This window comes from Bos taurus, chromosome 8 (genome assembly GCF_002263795.3).
Source record: "Bos taurus isolate L1 Dominette 01449 registration number 42190680 breed Hereford chromosome 8, ARS-UCD2.0, whole genome shotgun sequence".
In the NCBI taxonomy this organism is placed as follows: domain Eukaryota; kingdom Metazoa; phylum Chordata; class Mammalia; order Artiodactyla; family Bovidae; genus Bos; species Bos taurus.
The window spans coordinates 41,938,550-41,956,405 of record NC_037335.1 but is presented as its reverse complement, the minus strand read 5'-3'; the positions used below and the strand labels follow the sequence as shown (position 1 = coordinate 41,956,405).

At 40.8% G+C, this 17,856-nt stretch overlaps 1 long non-coding RNA gene across 11 annotated transcripts in view; it reads right to left on the bottom strand.

Moving 5' to 3' along the window:
• Nucleotides 1-17,856, bottom strand: part of LOC132345950 (uncharacterized) — a 287,030-nt gene that overhangs the window by 107,854 nt on the left and 161,320 nt on the right. For 10 of the 11 annotated variants that reach the window (XR_009495560.1, XR_009495559.1, XR_009495557.1 and 7 more), the window contains exons 4-5: nucleotides 6,369-6,523; nucleotides 3,729-3,824 (exon numbers count right to left, since the gene is read on the bottom strand). This is a non-coding gene — a long non-coding RNA (uncharacterized lncRNA). The remainder of the gene's footprint in view (nucleotides 1-3,728; nucleotides 3,825-6,368; nucleotides 6,524-17,856) is intronic. The other variant, XR_009495558.1, reaches the window with a different exon arrangement.

The following is a 17,856-nucleotide window of genomic DNA, read 5'->3' as shown; positions in this document are numbered from 1 at the left end:
TAAACAAAAGCAAAAACAAGCAAATGGGTATTAATCAAATGCACAAGCCTTTGAACAGCAAAGGAAAGCATAAATAAAAAGAAAAGAAAACCTACAGCCTGGGAGAAAATATTTGAAAATGATGCAACCAGCGCGGTTTAATTTTGAAAATACACAAATAGCTCACACAACTCAATAACAGACAAAAAAAAAAAAAAAACAATCCAATAAAAAAAAGGGCTGAAGACCTAAGTAGACATTTCTCCAAAGAACACATACAGATGACCAACATGCATATAAAAAGATGATCAACATCACTGATAGAGAAATGCAAATCAAAACTACAATGAGGTATCACCTCACACCAGTCAGAATGGTCATCATCAAAAAAAATCTATAAATAATAAATGCTGGAGAGAGTATAGAGAAAAGGGAACCCTTCTACAGTGTTGGTGAGGATGTAAATTGGAGCAGCCACTATGGAGAACAGTATGGAAATTTCTCAAAAAACTAAAAACAGAGTTGCCCTATGATCTAAAAATCCCACTCCTGAGTACATAACTAGACAAAACTATTTAATATAATTCAAAAAGATACATACATGCCTATGTCCATAGCAGCACTATTTACAATAGCAAAGACTTGGAAACAACCTAAATGCGCATCAAGAGATGAATGGATAAAGAAGATGTGGTGCATATATACAATGGGATACTATTCAGCCATAAAAAAGAATGGATGCATGCATGCTCATGTTTGACTCTTTGCGACCCTATGGACTGGGTCTCTCCAGGCTCCTCTGTCCATGGGATTTCCCAGGCAAGAATATTAGAGTGAGCTGCCATTTCCTGCTCCAGGGGATCTTCCTGACCCAGGGATCAAACTCATGTCTCCTGCATCTCTGGCATTGGCAGATGGATTCTTTCACCACTGAGTCCCATGGGAAGCCCCTTAAAAATAATTAAATAATTCCATTTGCAACAACATGGATGGACCTAGAGATATGATGCCAAGTGAAGTAAGTTAGAAAGATGAATGCCGTATGATATTACTTACATGTAGAATTTAAAATAGGACACAAATTTATCTGTAAAACAGACTCACAGACATAGAGAAGAGACTTGTGGTTGCCAAAGGTAAGGGTGAGTGAGGAAAGGATGAATAGGGAGTTTGAGATCAGCAGATACAAACTATTATATATAGGATGGATAAACACAAGGATCTACTGCATAGCACAAGAGACTATATTCAATATCACATGATAAACCATAATGAAAAGAATATGAAAAAGAATGTGTATATATTCATATACGTATAACAAAGTAACTTCGCTGTACAGCAGAAAATAATACAACATTGTAAATCAACTATACTTGTATAAAGTAAGTTCTGATGAAAAGACACCATTGATTATAAAATGCATCACTATTATATAGCATTAGAGAGAGAAAAAAAATGCTACCAATTAACTATACCTCCGGAGAAGGCAATGGCACCCCACTCCAGTACTCTTGCCTGGAAAATCCATGGACAGATGAGCCTGGTGGGCTGCAGTCCATGAGGTCGCGAAGAGTCGCACACGACTGAGCGACTTCACTTTCACTTTTCTCTTTCATGCATTGGAGAAGGAAATGGTAACCCACTACAGTGTTCTTGCCTGGAGAGTCCTGGGGATGGTGGAGCCTGGTGGGCTGCCGTCTATGGGGTCGCACAGAGTCGGACACGACTGAAGCAACTTAGCATAGCATAGCATAGCAACTATACCTCAAACTTTTTCACATTTCAATTCCCACTTTCCTTGGCCAACTCAAAATTGTCAATTTGTTCCCATTTTCATGTGATATTAGTATCTTTGTCATCAAGAACATTGAGAATGCAGTATTTCTTTTAAAAGAATTCCACTATTACCTCTGGAATTTTCTCCCAAGCAACTAACACTTGATCTGAAGGTTTTGATGTTCCTGCTTTTTCGACTTAACCAGCAAATGACAAGACTAAGTTTTAAAACAACTAGGATTTTATTCTTTGTTCAAATAGTCCTTAAGTTATTTGCTGACTGAAACAATGAGGAAGTGCTGTCTAGTTACACCACCAGGAATAACAACAAAATTTGCTCTGCGTAGGCAATGACAGCTCCATCCCAGCTGGAACCCGGCCAACAGATGCCTGGGATATTCAAATGTGATATATGGAGGCTTGGGATAACACACAGTAATTCCACCTCCCTGTCTACTTTTTGGTCCTAGGTTATGCCCTTTGCCTAATAATCCTCTGCCTGCTTTCATTACTGGCCACAATAACCTCTGCCAGCTCTTGCTCCTATAGCTGAGAGTCTCTTCAAGTACTCTCCTGGGTTGTCCTTATTTCTATTTTATGCCCAACTTCATCTACTTTGGAAGTATTCCCCATCTTCTCATTTTAGTTAGTTTTCCATTATATGTCCATCAACTGATAGAACACAAAGCAAAAATGAAAAGGTCAGGCAAGATTTTACATCTCAAAAGAAGACACACTTCATCTCTCCCTGTTTTTATTGAGCAGTACTATAAAGCTTTACAGTAAAGACTTAGCCCTTAGGTCTTGCTGTGAAGTCAAATACTTTGTAGGGACTTTTAGAATGTAGATTCCACTGGGCTATCCCAAGACCTACCACTGACTCAGATTCTTGGGGTTGGGATTGGAATCCCGGGGTGGGGAGAGGGGAAGGAGGCACTTGTATTTTTAACAGAGCTCCAGAGTAATGTGGCACCCCACTCCAGTACTCTTGCCTGGAGAACCCCATGGATGGAGGAGCCTGGTAGGCTGCAGTCCATAGGATCGCTGAGGGTTGGACAAGACTGAGCGACTTCACTTTCACTTTTCACTTTCATGCATTGGAGAAAGAAATGGCAACCCACTCCAGTGTTCTTCCCTGGAGAATCCCAGGGACGGGGTAGCCTGGTGGGCTGCTGTCTATGGGGTCTCACAGAGTCGGACACGACTGAAGTGACTTAGCAGAGTAATGTGGTACATCATCTAGGTTGGAAATTATGAAGAGGACATTAGGCATTTTCACTTTCTCCTTCATACAAGGATAATTCTTTCAGCAAACACCAACAAAAATTGGAACCAAGAGCCCCCACTCTAAGTGTTCAGTAAAAACCAATTCTTATGGGCAGGCTAGTTTTATTCACTTGACCCATAATATTCATACCAGCCTATATTCAACATGTTTAAACTAAGGGGTATAAAGGGCTTTGTGATGACTGGGGATGTGCATGGTGGGAGCACATGCTGGAAACAGGATGAGATTTCCTTTTTCCAGTCTTGCAACAATCTCCAGTGCTGACTGATGCCACGGGGAAGGAGATCTTGTCCTCCACTCTTTAGCTACAGCTTTCCAGGGCCATTTCAGGAGCAAGATGATCTGGGCATAATTCTAGTTCCCTGATTTGAGGACAGTCTGTCACCTGAGAGTGGAAGACTGAACTCGTGTGGGCCTACATTCAGGAAATACACAAATCCCTGCACCAAAGGGCTCAGGAAATGGTTTTTAGGGCTTCAGGGGAGTCCCACTGGGAGACATTCTCTCCCAATCATCTCCATTTTTAGCAAAGGTTGTACTGAATTTTAGGTGAGTGTGAAGATCCCCCATCTTGTGTGGATAAAAGTAGGTAAGCAGTGATTCTACAGTTGACTCCATGGCCTTTTTGGCCCAGAGAACTCAGAATGCAGTTTCCACACTAAAACCCAGATCGCCTCTCACTTACCTCTTGGATCCAGGGAACTCTTGCTCATTAACAAGGGAGAGTCTGAGAGTCACTGTCTCCTCTGAATTTCTTTTCCTTTTGGGCCCAAATCAGAGGCTACAAGCAAGAACACAGAGATACAAATCATTGCAAGTCAGTGCTGATACCTGAAATAAATATTGACACTGTACTTTTTCTCTTACTTCTATGTACTGAACACACACTCTGTGCCTGGCCCTTTATCGACGGCATCTCATTTACTCCTCACCACAACCTGTGAAACAGGTTTCAGTGGCCCCTGGTTGACTACACAGTGGGGAGAAGATGCAGGGTAAGCATCACCCACAGGGCCAGGCAATGAGTAAGGGCCAAATCCAGGAGTGAATCCCAGATCTGATTCCAGAGTTGAAGGTCTCTCACACATTGGTTGTATGTGAAAGGAGGTAAGGAAAACATAATTTAGATTGATGGAGGGAAGGAAGGATGGCTAGATGGAAAGATAAAAAATAGTAATACTATGTAAACACATATACATACATACATTTAATGGGACATATATTATAGAAAATAGGTGGTGTTAAATGGGTATACTCCAAATGATTCTTTAAAATGTTTTGTATGTTGGAAAAAAAAAATCTGAAATCAAGTGTTGGGGAAAAAGAAGAAAGAGAGTAAGGGAATCAAAGACACAACCAATGAAATCTTCCTTCAAGGATCTGTCTCATGTTTCACTATTTGTTCTAGAATCTTAAATTCAATTTAGCTTAACAAATACATATTGAGGCTTCACTATGTACCAGGTACCAAAACACCTGCCAGTCTAGGATGCTGAATTCATGGGAGGCACTATTAGGACAGAAGACAGAACAATTCTGGGGTTCATAGCCAGCAGCTGACCCTAACAACCCACAGTACCAGGCTGACTTTGATAAAGAGGGGTAATGAATAGGCGAAGTGGTATAAGAACACAAAGATAGATAAAATAGTAACTGAGAGGTCTGGGAAGATGCCTGGGAACAGGTAAGATGTGAATTGTGCCTGGGAAAACAGGGAAGATGTCAAAAGGTCTGAACTATTTTTACTCACAACACTTTCAACCCCAAACACATGGGTTTTTTCCCCTGACACCAGCCAGTCCTCTGATACCACCTGGGTGTCCTACAATGAATTCAATTCTGACACTATCTCCTGGAGGTAGAGTCAGGTCCCACAAGTTAAGGGCTCAGTCCCTCCAAGAATGTCCCTAGTTTAGATGCCATTAGAAGGCTGTGAGTCCTTTGCTATACTCTGGGGGCACTTTTGAGCACTGCTACTGCTAAGTCACTTCAGTCGTGACTGACTCTGTGTGACCCCATAGACGTCAGCCCATGAGGCTCCCCTGTCCCTGGGATTCTCCAGGCAAGAAGACTGGAGTGGGTTGCCATTTCCTTCTCCAATGCATGAAAGTGAAAAGTGAGAGTGAAGTCGCTCAGTTGTGTCCAACTCTTAGCGACCCCATGGACTGCAGCCCACCAGGCTCCTTCATCCATGGGATTTCCAGGCAAGAGTACTGGAGTGGGTTGCCATTGCCTTCTCCATTTGAGCACAGAGGACTCCATATAACAGTGGTGTGCAGCATGCACTCCACTCCTTGAGGCGGCCTCAGGCTCTCTGCAAGTTAGACACTGCTTAGCCATTTTTCTCCTGGGGTTTTGCAGTCTCCTTAGAAAGTCATGACAACCCAAGCTATCTGGGGCTTCTGTACTTACCACCTTTCCCTCTGAGGAGCAGGGCCAAAGCCTCTTTCTCAGAAGAGAGAGGGGCCAGCAGCTTCTAAGAGCCTTCTCTGCTCCCATCTCCCCTCCCACCCACTTCCCTCCTCCTCACCTCCCACCGACATCTAAGAGCTCTTCCCCCTCCGCTAGATCTAGCCCTCTCCTCACCGCCTACCAGCACACCTGGAAAACTGCGTGTTCTCTCTGAAGCAAGACGCTGTGGTCCAAATTATTTTATAATTTCTAGGCCAAGTGCCATTAGAGTCTTGACTTTTGAAAATCAAAAGCTTTTTTCCCTCCAGTTCTTTGGTGAATCTCCTTTTTTCCCTGATACAATAAAGATGCCCAAATAAGATTGATGGGAAAGGTCAAGGCAACAGGAGCCGCCAGAAGGGTGCAGAGGGGTAAGTCGGTTTGTATGTTAAAAATATCACCCTGCCAGTGTCCTCACCACCCTTTAAAGCTGGTTCATCCCTTGAGCAAAGGGCACAGTGCACTCTGCATCCTCCTTCATAATCATAACTCCTCCCTGTTCTTGTGTCTCTGAAGAATTTCAGTTCCAGGTGACCTGATCTAGACCGGGCTGCACACGGAATCCCAAGGGAAGCCCGATACCTAAAAATGATGCATCTCACATCTTATAAGTGGCTTCTGTCTTAGAGTTACTTGTGACTCTCTGGAGGTTTTCTCAAGAAATTCAGTAGATGGATTCCCAAACCACTCATCACCAAAGTGTATAATAGTTTTGAAATAGAACCATTTGTTTATGTGAGTTGTATGGCTGGTGCGCCTGCCATACAGTCTTTGAAAAATTCTGACACAAGATCCTTGAGTTGGGGCAATATACTTTGTGGGTTTTCTGTGCAGATCATCACCACAGAGAATTAAATATTTCTCATGGCCCCACCTGACCACGCACAGCTGGTCTCATGCCCTGTTTGTCAAGACATCTGCTCCTTCTCACCCCTGGTGGCATGCCTTTGGCTACACACCAGAGGCCTTTCTTTGGTTTCAATTACCCTCTCTGGTTCATATGACAGTCCTCTGTATCAATCATGGGGCCTGAAAGAGAAACAACTTGTCCGTTAAATCAGTCAAAAGTGCAGATGTCTGAGAAAAATATTAACTTGATGCTTTCCTTCACCAACTGCTCACCCTAAATAAGGACCTAGGAAGTTCTACTTCTGAAACTTAACTACATATTAGAGAAACCCCTCAGTTCAAGTCAATAAATACCCACAGGGTCTGTTTTCCACCATAAACCCACACAGATAAAGTCAGATGTGCCTCTTCCCACAAAGTAGAAAGAGATTTTCCTTGGCATAAATTAAAATCCTCCCTTATGGCCATGGATTTATCAGCAGACTTGCTCATAATGGTCATCTTATGAATGACAGCTGGGAACAACAAATCATTCCTTGTTACAAAGGCTGCTTGATATGGTTCAAAATGGCAGAATCCCTGCTAGAATGAACCTTCTCCGGACCAATAAAAATCCTTCTAGGGAAAAAGTGGAGGGGAGCAGTGGTTGCAGCAGGGTAAGACACACACTTCCAGGATCTGAAGGGAAACATTCAGCAGCTGTGGCTTCACCACCTTACATCTGTTCCTCAGCAACACCCAGAAGAGGTGTTGACCTCAAATACATTGAGTTTTTTCACCCACTCAGAGCTGAACATCAACTATTGATATTCAAACGAACTTTTATTAATGACAAACAAGCCTAAGATCATCCAGGGAGTCTGTGTGTGCTGGTACTATACTCCTTCTGTTCCTCCTTTCCAGCAGGAACGGAGGAAGCTTTTTACTTCAAAAATACAAATTTAAGGGACTTTCCTGGTGGTCCAGTGGTTAAAACTCCATGCTTCCTCTGCATGGGGTGCAGGTTTGAATCAATCACTGGTCAGGGAACTAAGATCTCACATGCCCATATGACCAAAAAGAAAAAAGAAAAACCAAATTTAATACATATGACCAATAATGCTATACAATATGAATAAAACATTGATTGGGTTTTGCAATTCTGAAAGCAGTAAATTGCCAACAGCTCAAGCACTGATCACTTAAACATGATCCTGAAATACATTTATTTAATTTGGTGTATTATCAATCACTTCTACTGTCTTCTTGGCAATGGCAAAAATACACAGGCAATTTCTCTCCCAACATCCTCCCAACTATCCCCAAAATAAAAGCACATGTTTACAAAAAAACTCTCTCACCTAACCAGACATTTTCTGAGAAGCACATACAGTATTTTAAACTCAACGCAGTACTCAGATCTGTTAAACATTTTCAACACCCCTGAAAACCCCATTGAAGAAAGAGAATCTACATTCTTTACCCAGTCTGCCTGACTTAAAGTAGCATGAGGCTAGAATCATCCACATGTAAAGTTAAACAATGAAATTCCCCAAGTACATACACGCTGTGAAAATCAGTAACCTCTTCTCAAACTAGCAAATTGGATTCAAGTGTTTGGTTCACCGGTTACATCCAACAGACACAAATAAGAGGCTATCTCCCAAGTGAAAGAAAAGGGGGCAAGGAATTCTTGAAAAAAATGTGTTCTCATCAGAATTTCTGTGTTTCATACAGCATGGATGGTGTCTGTAAAACTCTTTGGAAAGTTTTTTCTTTTTGCTGTTTAGTTGCTAAGTCATATCTGACTCTGACCTCATGGACTGTAGACCATCAGGCTCCTCTGTCCATGGGATTTCCCAGGCAAGAATACGGGACTGACTTGCCATTTCCTTCTCCTTACCCAGGGATCAAACCTGTGTCTCCTGAATCTCCTGTTTTGGCAGTTGGATTCTTCACCACTGAGCCACCTTGGAAAGTATGCTGGGACTTAATTTCAGACAATCCTCTTTGTTGGAATTTTAATTAAAAAAGCTTTACTCGGAGCACTGTGTACTGCCTCATTTCATGAAAACAACTCACTGCCATGCAATTGCTTATATAATTTGATAACTTCGGGATTTCAGGTTTTCCTTAACTTTGCAACCAGATTACCCTTCCTAAAATAAAACATATTTTCTAGAAAAGTTCAGCTAAAGTAACTGGCTCTTCTACTGAGCTATGGGCTCTGGGAATATTTGTCAGAAATTCTGGTCATTGAACTAGCACAAAGTTCATGTCCCTCATCCTTAGTCAATCAGCTTGTGTTTTTTCTCTCTTTTCATTCCTGGAGTACCTTTCACCCTTCTCTCCAGCAGTGTCTAACATCATCTCCATAAGCTGACTTCACTTCCCTGCTCATTCCAATCTTTCTACCTTTGGATCTCCTCTTCTTCCTCTTAGGGTAGAATGTTTATGCAGAAATTCTACAGCTACTTCCATAGTCTAGATGCAAAAACGTCTTCTTCCAGTGGAGTAAGCTGTATCTTCTACTTAAATGCATACACTTTCAAAAGGAACAAACACAGAAGAAAGGAACAGGGACTTATGCTAGACAGTCCTAACAGCTGGCTTGTGAGGCTCTTATTCCCCTAAATGGTCCCCAAGGCTCCCTTCCATTGCCATCTTCCCAGTCCCATGCTCACTATTAGAATGGCAGACCTCAGGACACACCTGTCAGAGCATCTTTTACAAAGTTCTGCGAGTTGCTAGTAATTGGAGTCCTTTTTCCTTCCATATCCCTAAGTCTCTCTCAAGGGCCACAGGGTCTTGGTATATTTCAAGGTTTGAAACTACTGTTTTAGTTTTGTTATTAATTTTTTGAGGCATCTCAAAAAAATTTCCACAGTGGCTGCACCAATTCACATTCCAAACAATGGTGTATGAGGGTTCCCTCTTCTCTACATTCTCTCCAACCGTTGTTATTTCTGGACATTTTGATAATATCCACTCTAACAGGCATGAAGTGATATCTCACTGTGGTTCTGATTTGCATTTCTCTAATATTTAGTGATGTTGAACATTTTTCATGAGTCTGTTGGCTATCTTAATTTCTTCTTTGGAAAAATGTCTATTCAGTTCCTTTGCTCATTTTGTAATTGGGTTGTTTCAAGTGGATATATGGCATCTACCATAGAATACCGCTACTTCACTTCCAAGTATTCATCCAAAGAATGTGAAAACACTAATCAACAAAATAAAATACCCACCCCTATGTTCACACAGCATTATTACAATAGCCACAGCATGGAAACAACCTAAGTGACAACTGACAGATTAAAAGATAAAGATGTGTTTTCCACACAATGGAAAAGAACTTAGTCATTAAAAAAGGTGAAATCCTGCCATTTGTTGCACATGGATGGAACTTGAGGGTATTATGCCAAGTGAAACAAGTCTGATGGAAAAAGACAAAAACTTGGTGATTTTGTGGATATTCAAAATATGAATAACTAAAAAACACATAGATACAGAGAACAGAGTAGTGGCTGCCAGCAGCGAGGAGAGTTAGTGGGAGGGCAAACGGTTAAAGGGGGTCAACAGCATGATGACAAAGGAAACCTAAGCATTTGGCAGTGAGGACACTGTAGGCTATACAGAAGCCAAAATCATATACATGAAACCTATGGTATAGTCAAAACGACAATGTAAAAACCTTAAACTACTGTTTTAGAGACAGTAGTTTCTAGACTCAACAGGCCTTTGTGAGCTATCCTAAGCATGCTACTAACATTAATTATATTTTAGCTACTGATAAACTTATATACCTACTTGTAAAGAGGATTTTAGTGTTATTGTTAATACTGTTCATGAGTGGCCTAGTACTGAAGAGAAACTTTGAAATTAAAACAACTAAATTTTATACAGGACGTGAACCAAGAACTTCCAGATGTTCAAGGTGGATTTAGAAAAGGCACAGGAATAAGGGATCGAGTTGCCAACATTCGTTGGATCATAGAAAAAGCAAGAGAATTCCAGAAAAAACATCTACTTCTGCTTCATTGACTATACTAAAGCCTTTGACTGTGCAGATCACAACAAATTGTGGGAAATTCTTAAAGAGATGGGAATACCAGATCACCTTACCTGCCTCCTGAGATATCTGTATGCAGGTCAAGAAGCAACAGTTAGAACCAGACATGGAACAACAGACTAGTTCCAAATTGAGAAAGGCTGTATACATCAAGGTTGTATGTTGTCACCCTGCTTATTTAACTTATATACAGAGTACATCATGTGAAATGCCAGACTGGATGAACCACAAACTTGAATCAAGTTTGCTGGGAGAAATATCAATAGCCTCAGATATGCAGATGACACCGCCCTTATGGCAGGAAGCAAAGAGGAACTAAAGAGCCTCTTGATGAAAGTGGAAGAAGAGAGTGAAAAAGCTGGCTTCTAACTCAACATTCAAGAAACAAAGATCATGGCATCCAATCCCATCACTTCATGGCAAATAGATGGGAAAACAATAGAAATAGTAACAGATTTTATTTTCTTGGGCTCCAAAATCACTGCAGATGGTGACTGCAGCCATGAAATTAAAAGATGCTTGCTCCTTGGAAGAAAAGCTATGACCAACCTAGACAGCATATTAAAAAGCAGATACACTACTTTGTCGACAAAGGTCCACCTAGTCAAAGCTATGGTTTTTCCAGTAGTCATGCATGGATTTGAGAGTCGGATTATAAAGTAAGCTGGGCGCCGAAGAATTGATGCTTTTAACTGTGGTGTTGGAGAAGACTTCTGAGAGTCCCTTGGACTGCAAGGAGATCAAACCAGTCAAACCTAATGGAAATCAGTCCTGAATATTCATTGGAAAGACTGATGCTGAAGCTGAAACTCCAATACTTTGACCACCTGATGCAAATAGCTGACTCATTTGAAAAGACCCTGATGCTGGGAAAGATTGAAGGCTGGAGGAGAAAGGGATGACAGAGGATGAGATGTTTGGATGGTATCACCAACTCAATGGACATGAGTTTGAACAAGCTCCAGGAGTTGTTGATGGACAGGGAAACCTGGTCATAGGGTCCCTAAGAGACGGACATGACTGAGGGACTGAACTGAATCTTTGAAAAAGGGTTGGAAAATTGGAGGCTGTTTTGTTTTGGGTGTTTTTCTTTTTTTTTTTTTTGCTTGTTTTATATTTCTTTTACCTTTCTACATATTCCTTCTACAAATGTTTCTTAGTCTCCTGTTGGTCATCCTATATATTAATATTAATGGCTAGGACTAAAACAATAGGCTAACGCAGAGACTTCCTGCCCTTGTGAAGCTTACAGTCTAGCAGAATAGAGAGATGACCAAATAATGAAAAAAAAGTTTAAAAAAAGTTAAATAGCTACTATGACAAAAGGAAGAAAGTAGACGCACAGTGCTCCACTGGGAATAATTGATCTAGTGAGAGAAACCAAGGAAAGCTGGGTAAAGGTGGCAGAAAAGAATGTTCCAAGAAAGGGAACAACTGTGCACAAGTCCCATGGTAGAGGAAGCCTGGCACACCAAGGAGCTGAAAGGAAGTCCAAGCGGGGGCATAGACAGGGTGGCGGTGGGCACAGATGAGGCAGATGGGCGCACAGCAGCTGCATGTCACACAGCTTTAAGTGTGTGTGTATGTGCTTAGTCGTGTGACTCTTTGCAACCGCATGGATTGTAGCCCACCAGGCTCCTCTGTCCATGAGATTTTCCAGGCAAGAATACTACAGTGGGTTGCCACTTCCTTCTCCGGGGGCTCTTCCCTGCACAGCTTTACGGGGAAGAGCAAAAGGAAATCACTTTAAGGTGGAAGGAGTAACATGATCAACTGGGCATTTTTAGAAGATGACTCTAGTCACAGTGTGGCAAAACACTGGTGGTCAGTGGTTTACTTACAGAAGGTCACCACAGGAGTCTTCACAGGAAATGATGGATGGAGGCAGGCTCGAGAGGGTTTTGGGTGGGAAAAGCGACAGGATGTGGGGGCGTGGGTTGGATATGAAGGCTGATGCTCAGAAAGGATCAGGTTTCTCACATATCCCATTTTAACTATCCGGTCCTTAACTTACTCATTGACTATTGTCTATGGTCTCTACTACTACTACTAAGTCACTTCAGTCGTGTCCGACTCTGTGCGACCCCATAGATGGCAGCCCACTAGGCTCCTCCATCCCTGGGATTCTCCAGGCAAGAATACTGGAGTGGGTTGCCATTTCCTTCTCCAATGCATGAAAGTGAAAGGTGAAAGTAAAGTCGCTCAGTCGTGCCTGACTCCCAGAGACCCCATGGACTGCGGCCCCCCAGGCTCCTCCATCCATGGGATTTTCCAGGCAGGAGGACTGGAGTGGGTTGCCATTGCCTTTTCCGGTCTATGGTCTTTAGACACTTGTTATTTTTCTTTCTGCACGTTCTCACTTCATCTTGAATGGAAAATTCCTCTTACTTCAAAACTAACAATGTACAGAGCCCTTCAGCATTATTCTACCAAGCCCCCCAAATCTATTTTTAATAAAAATGTAATTCCCATTTGATTTATGTTATAATTTTTAAACTAAGTTGGTCTCTCCCCCTTAAATATTTTTCTGTTCAGTAAAACTTCCTTCACTGAAATGATAAATCTGAATTTTGATATAGTGGTAGAAGACTTTTAGTTACAGAGAAGCCAAACTTGAATCAACTCAAATACAAAAGAGAATGGTTTATAAACACATGAGGGTGTCTCACAGATCAAATGCAGAAGTGCAACCAAGACTGCCCATTCCAGAATGGGCTGGAATCCCTTGGAAATTTTACTCAATATTCTGTCTGCTCCTCTCTATATGCTGGCTTCAGCTTCTTACTTTGAAAGTCCAGCTTTCTCCAACATTCAGTCTATAAGACAGCTCTATTACAGTTCTTATATTTTTATATTCTGGGTTTAGCCACAGAGACTGACCCTCAGCCTCTCAGTGTCCCAATTCCACATTTCAAGGAGGGGAACTTGGCCCTGATAGAGTCGGGTGATCAACCATGGTCAGTTAACTATGACTGGATGTGGGTGGGTATAAGAATTCGGGGAAGAAATAGCCAATGCCAATTCTGAGTTCCCAGAGAACGGAGAATTGTTGTGAATTTGGCAGACACCCCATTTGGAGAAAGAGGGAAACAATAGCTCCTTTACTTCAATAAATATGTGCTAAGCAGCAATCACATACCAGAGGCAGGACGCAAAACTAAGTGCAGCAAATTCCACCTTCAGGGAGTATAACACCCCACACTGCCTATGAATACCTTGGTCTCCGTATATGGTCACTAATCTATATATAACACATATCTAAAAACACAGTGTACTATATAGAGTCTACATGTAAGATTTCATTCTGTGGAATCAGCATTTAGCTCTCATCTTGGACAAAAGCAAAACATTTGCAGACAAAAAAGCAAAGAGTTAAAGTTTCATTTCCAGTTGTTGTCAGATCCTACTAAGCAGGATAAAATTAAAAAATTATTAATGCAGATAACTTTGGTATTTCTATTTGCCAGCATTCATCTATCTTCAAGGGATAAAGGTATCTATCTATGTATGTACCAGTAGAAAAAAAAAAAACAAAACTGTTAATTGAAGATCTACAGCATGGAAGTCAAGTTGCTAGACAGGCCTAGACCACAATAGTAGACAGCACATCAGATTCTGAGCTGGAAGATCCATGGTCTCCTCATACCAGCTGTGTGATCTCAAGGGGCCACACACCCTGAAGAGCTTTACCTGTAAAGTGAGGCTCTTACCTCTCTAACAATGTCAGCATAGGGAAGTAGGAATTAAAAGGAAGAGTAAGAAGGTAGAAAATGAGGCACTGAGAAGGCAGTCCAAATAGGAATGAGGAACAAAGGGAAGAGAGAAAAGTGATCCAGGCCACATAAAGATTCCTTCCAGACCAATGCCTGATGACCAGACAGCTAACCTATAGGCCATGAGCTTCCAATTTTCCCCATGCGTCACATGGCTCTCTCTTTGCAGATTGAGTTGTGCTCAGTCTTTCTTTTTCAAACAAAAAGGAGAAAAAGCTACCTAGTTAATGTAGTAACTTTCACCTATGAAAAGAAATGTTAATATTATTTCCTTTGGCTTCCTTATCTAGCCCAATTTTCCCTTCCCTCCTATTGCCTCTCAGACCTTTATGTTTTCTTTTCACGAGAAGCTTAAATTCAAATTAGCTGCCTTTCTGGAAAGCTTTCATCTTCTCTTCAGTTTCTCATATTATTGTCCTCTATTAGATTTTATTTTTGCCTTTTCAGACTTCACTAAACCTCCATTCATTTGCATGAGCATTGCTGTCCCTTTAAAGGGCTATAGATATTTGAGCCTTATACAGGCTATCAGGACTTCCCTTATGGCTCAGCTGGTAAAGAATCTGTCTGCAGTGAGGGAGACCTGGGTTCAATCCCTGGGTTGGGAAGATCCCCGGGAGAAACGAAGGGCCACCCACTCCAGTATTCTGGCCTGGAGAATTCTATACAGTCCATGGGATCACAAAGAGTCGGACACGACTGAGTGACTTTCACTTTTCACTTTTCAGTGTTGTTTTTGAGTTCCTTTTTTAAAAGTTTTGATGTGGACTGTGTTTAAAGTCTTTATTGAAATTGTTACAATATTATTTCTGTTTTATGTTTTGTTTTTTGTGGCCCCAAGGCATGTGGGATCTTAATTCCCCAACTAGGGATCCAACCTGAACCTGCTGTATTGGAGGCAACCACTTCAAAGCACTACAGGAAAGTCCTCTGTTTTTGAGTTTTCTATTGCTGTCTCAGTACAATCCAAAATGGACAACAAGTGATATTAAGCTACTTTTAGTTTAATAAGTAATGAAAACATCATAAAAAATATTTTTTACTTTTAGAATTCATTCCTCTTTTATTTAGAACATGCCTTCTCAATGATGATATTACCCCAAAAGGATGAAAATTGACTCATGTGGCAAAAAATCAGCTTAGATATCACAGTGGTTTGTGGCCCTCCCAACCCTGACTCTCTTTAACTACATAAACAGATATACAGCACACCTGTAGCATTAAAATTTCATGGTGAGAGAAAGCACTTAAGGAAAAAAGTGTCTGAAAAGGCACCACAGTGGGGAAATAATTCTTTAAAAAATTTTAAAGGTTGAGGAAAACAATTTAGAACTAATCTATACTTGTATAGATTAGTTTGCAAAAGCATTAAACACAGTCTTTCATTTAATCTCCACAAATCCAAGTCAACTGGGTATAAGTAACCTCTTTTCCAGATATGTAAATTGATGATCAGGGAGCTTCCTTCCTAATTGTGCAAGTGTGGTGGCCAGTTCCCCGCCTCCATCTATGACAGTACAGCTCATGTATTTCTTTAGAGCAGGGCTCCTCAACCTCAGCACCACTGACATTTGGGGCAGGATAATTCTTTGTTGCAGAAGACTTTCCTTTGCAAAGTAGGCTGTTGAACAGCATCCCTGGCTTTGACTCAGTAATATCCCCTCCACCACCACATCCACCAGTGGGGACAACCCAAATGTCTCCAGATACTACTACCAAATGACCCCTGGGGAACTGGGTGGGGAAATCAATCCTGGCTGAGAATCACTTATTTAAAGCCTACTGATAAAAAGAGACTACCATCTACTGTTTTTAATGTCATGTGAGCTAAGAGTTATGGAGCTTTACCAAAATACCAGGCATTTCATATGTATTGACTCATTTATTCCTCCGTTAATGCTATGGAGTGGAGAGTAGCATCCGCCATGCCTGTTTTACAAATAAGGAAAACAACTTGGAAGAACTGTAGTCAGTAAACTGTGAAACTAGGATATGTAGATGCTGGAGCTGCACTTATATCACAAAGAAGTGCTTAAACTATTGACCCAAGTATAACTATTTGGTTCATGGAAAATAATCTACATTATGATTATAATGTTGACTTTGAATTTAAACCCAGAAGTTGCTACAAATGGCAGTTTCCATTTTATGTACACACACACACACACACCACATCTTCCTTATCCATTCATCTGTTGATGGACACATGGGTTGCTTTCATATCCTGGCTATTGTAAGTAATGCTGCTACAAACATTGGGGTACATGTATCTTTTTAAATTAGTGCTATCATATTTTTTTTGATATATATCCATGAATGGCATTGCTGGGTGATACGGTAGTTCTATTTTTAGTTTCTGAGGAATCTCCATACTGTTTTTCATCGTGACTGTATGAATTTACATTCCTACCAACAGTGTTGTTCAACAAGGTCCCTAAATTCAAACTGCTTACACACTAGAAGAGAAATACCATATCACGGTTAATTGGAGATTAGACTGGTGATTCTCAAAACTCTAATTCTCTAATAAGACTGAATAACCATTTCCAAACTTTCAAGGATAATTAAATTTAGAGAGAGAATTTAAAGTATTTTTGCTTTTACATTGTCCTTAAGTGTTGGATATCTGCCTCTTCTTGTTTCTAATAAAACTACAAAAAGAAAAAGTATGAACAAATGAATAGATAGGAAATAAACATTTGGATCAAAATTTGGAGACTGAGTAGCTTAATGTACTTAAAGTATTTTGTGGACAAGGTAGTCATGCAATTATATTATTTCCTGTTTATATGATAGAATTAAATATGAGTAGTTCATGACTTCCAAATACTAAATAAGATTAAACTAGATTAATTTCCAGAGTGGGCTCTGCCTCTCATTTTCCTTTATAGCCCCCAGCAACTGGCATGGTATAAAAACCCTTATGGTATTAATGGGTTTATTAATAGTTAATGAGTACAATGAAGAAAGAATCTTGAAAAGAATAAGAAAACAAATGATATGAGAATTCAGAGGAGAGACTCCAGGGTGAGTTGATGAGATGGACTGGCCAATTGTCCACTAAACAATTTCTCCTTTTTTTCTCCAGGTCACATAAAGTTGGAGATTTCCCAGCATGCCTTGCATCTAGGAGTAGAAAATGTGGTCAGAAGGTAGGACCATTATTCAACTTGGTCCATAAAACTCAGTGACTGAGAGGAGAGGATTTTGAGAACTTGGGTAGGTTGGAGCCACTAGCTACAAGCACCCAGGCTCCCTGAAAAATCACCTGAAGGAAAACTGCCCAATCAGCAACAGTGCTGTGGACAGTTCATGGGGAAGAAAAATATGTGTTATATTAGGTCACCGGAATTTGGGAGCTCTTGGTTGTGTTCATTAGCTACTCTGACTAATACATTTGGTTCAACGTGAAGCCACCCCAGTGCTCAAAACAAACCATGACACTAAAATCTTTTTCAGATAAGTTGCTTCATAAAATTCCTAACTAATATTGCCTCTGTTCTGCCTCTAGAGACAACAGTACCACTGTTATTAGGATACAGGTAAGTATATGAATAAAACACAAAGGTCACACCTGAAATAAGATTGTGGGATAAGAAAACTCCCTTGAACCAACTGTTCAAGGGAATTTGGGTTGAAGGGAACCAAACACTTTAAAAAATAAAAAAAACTGTCTTCACATCCATGTA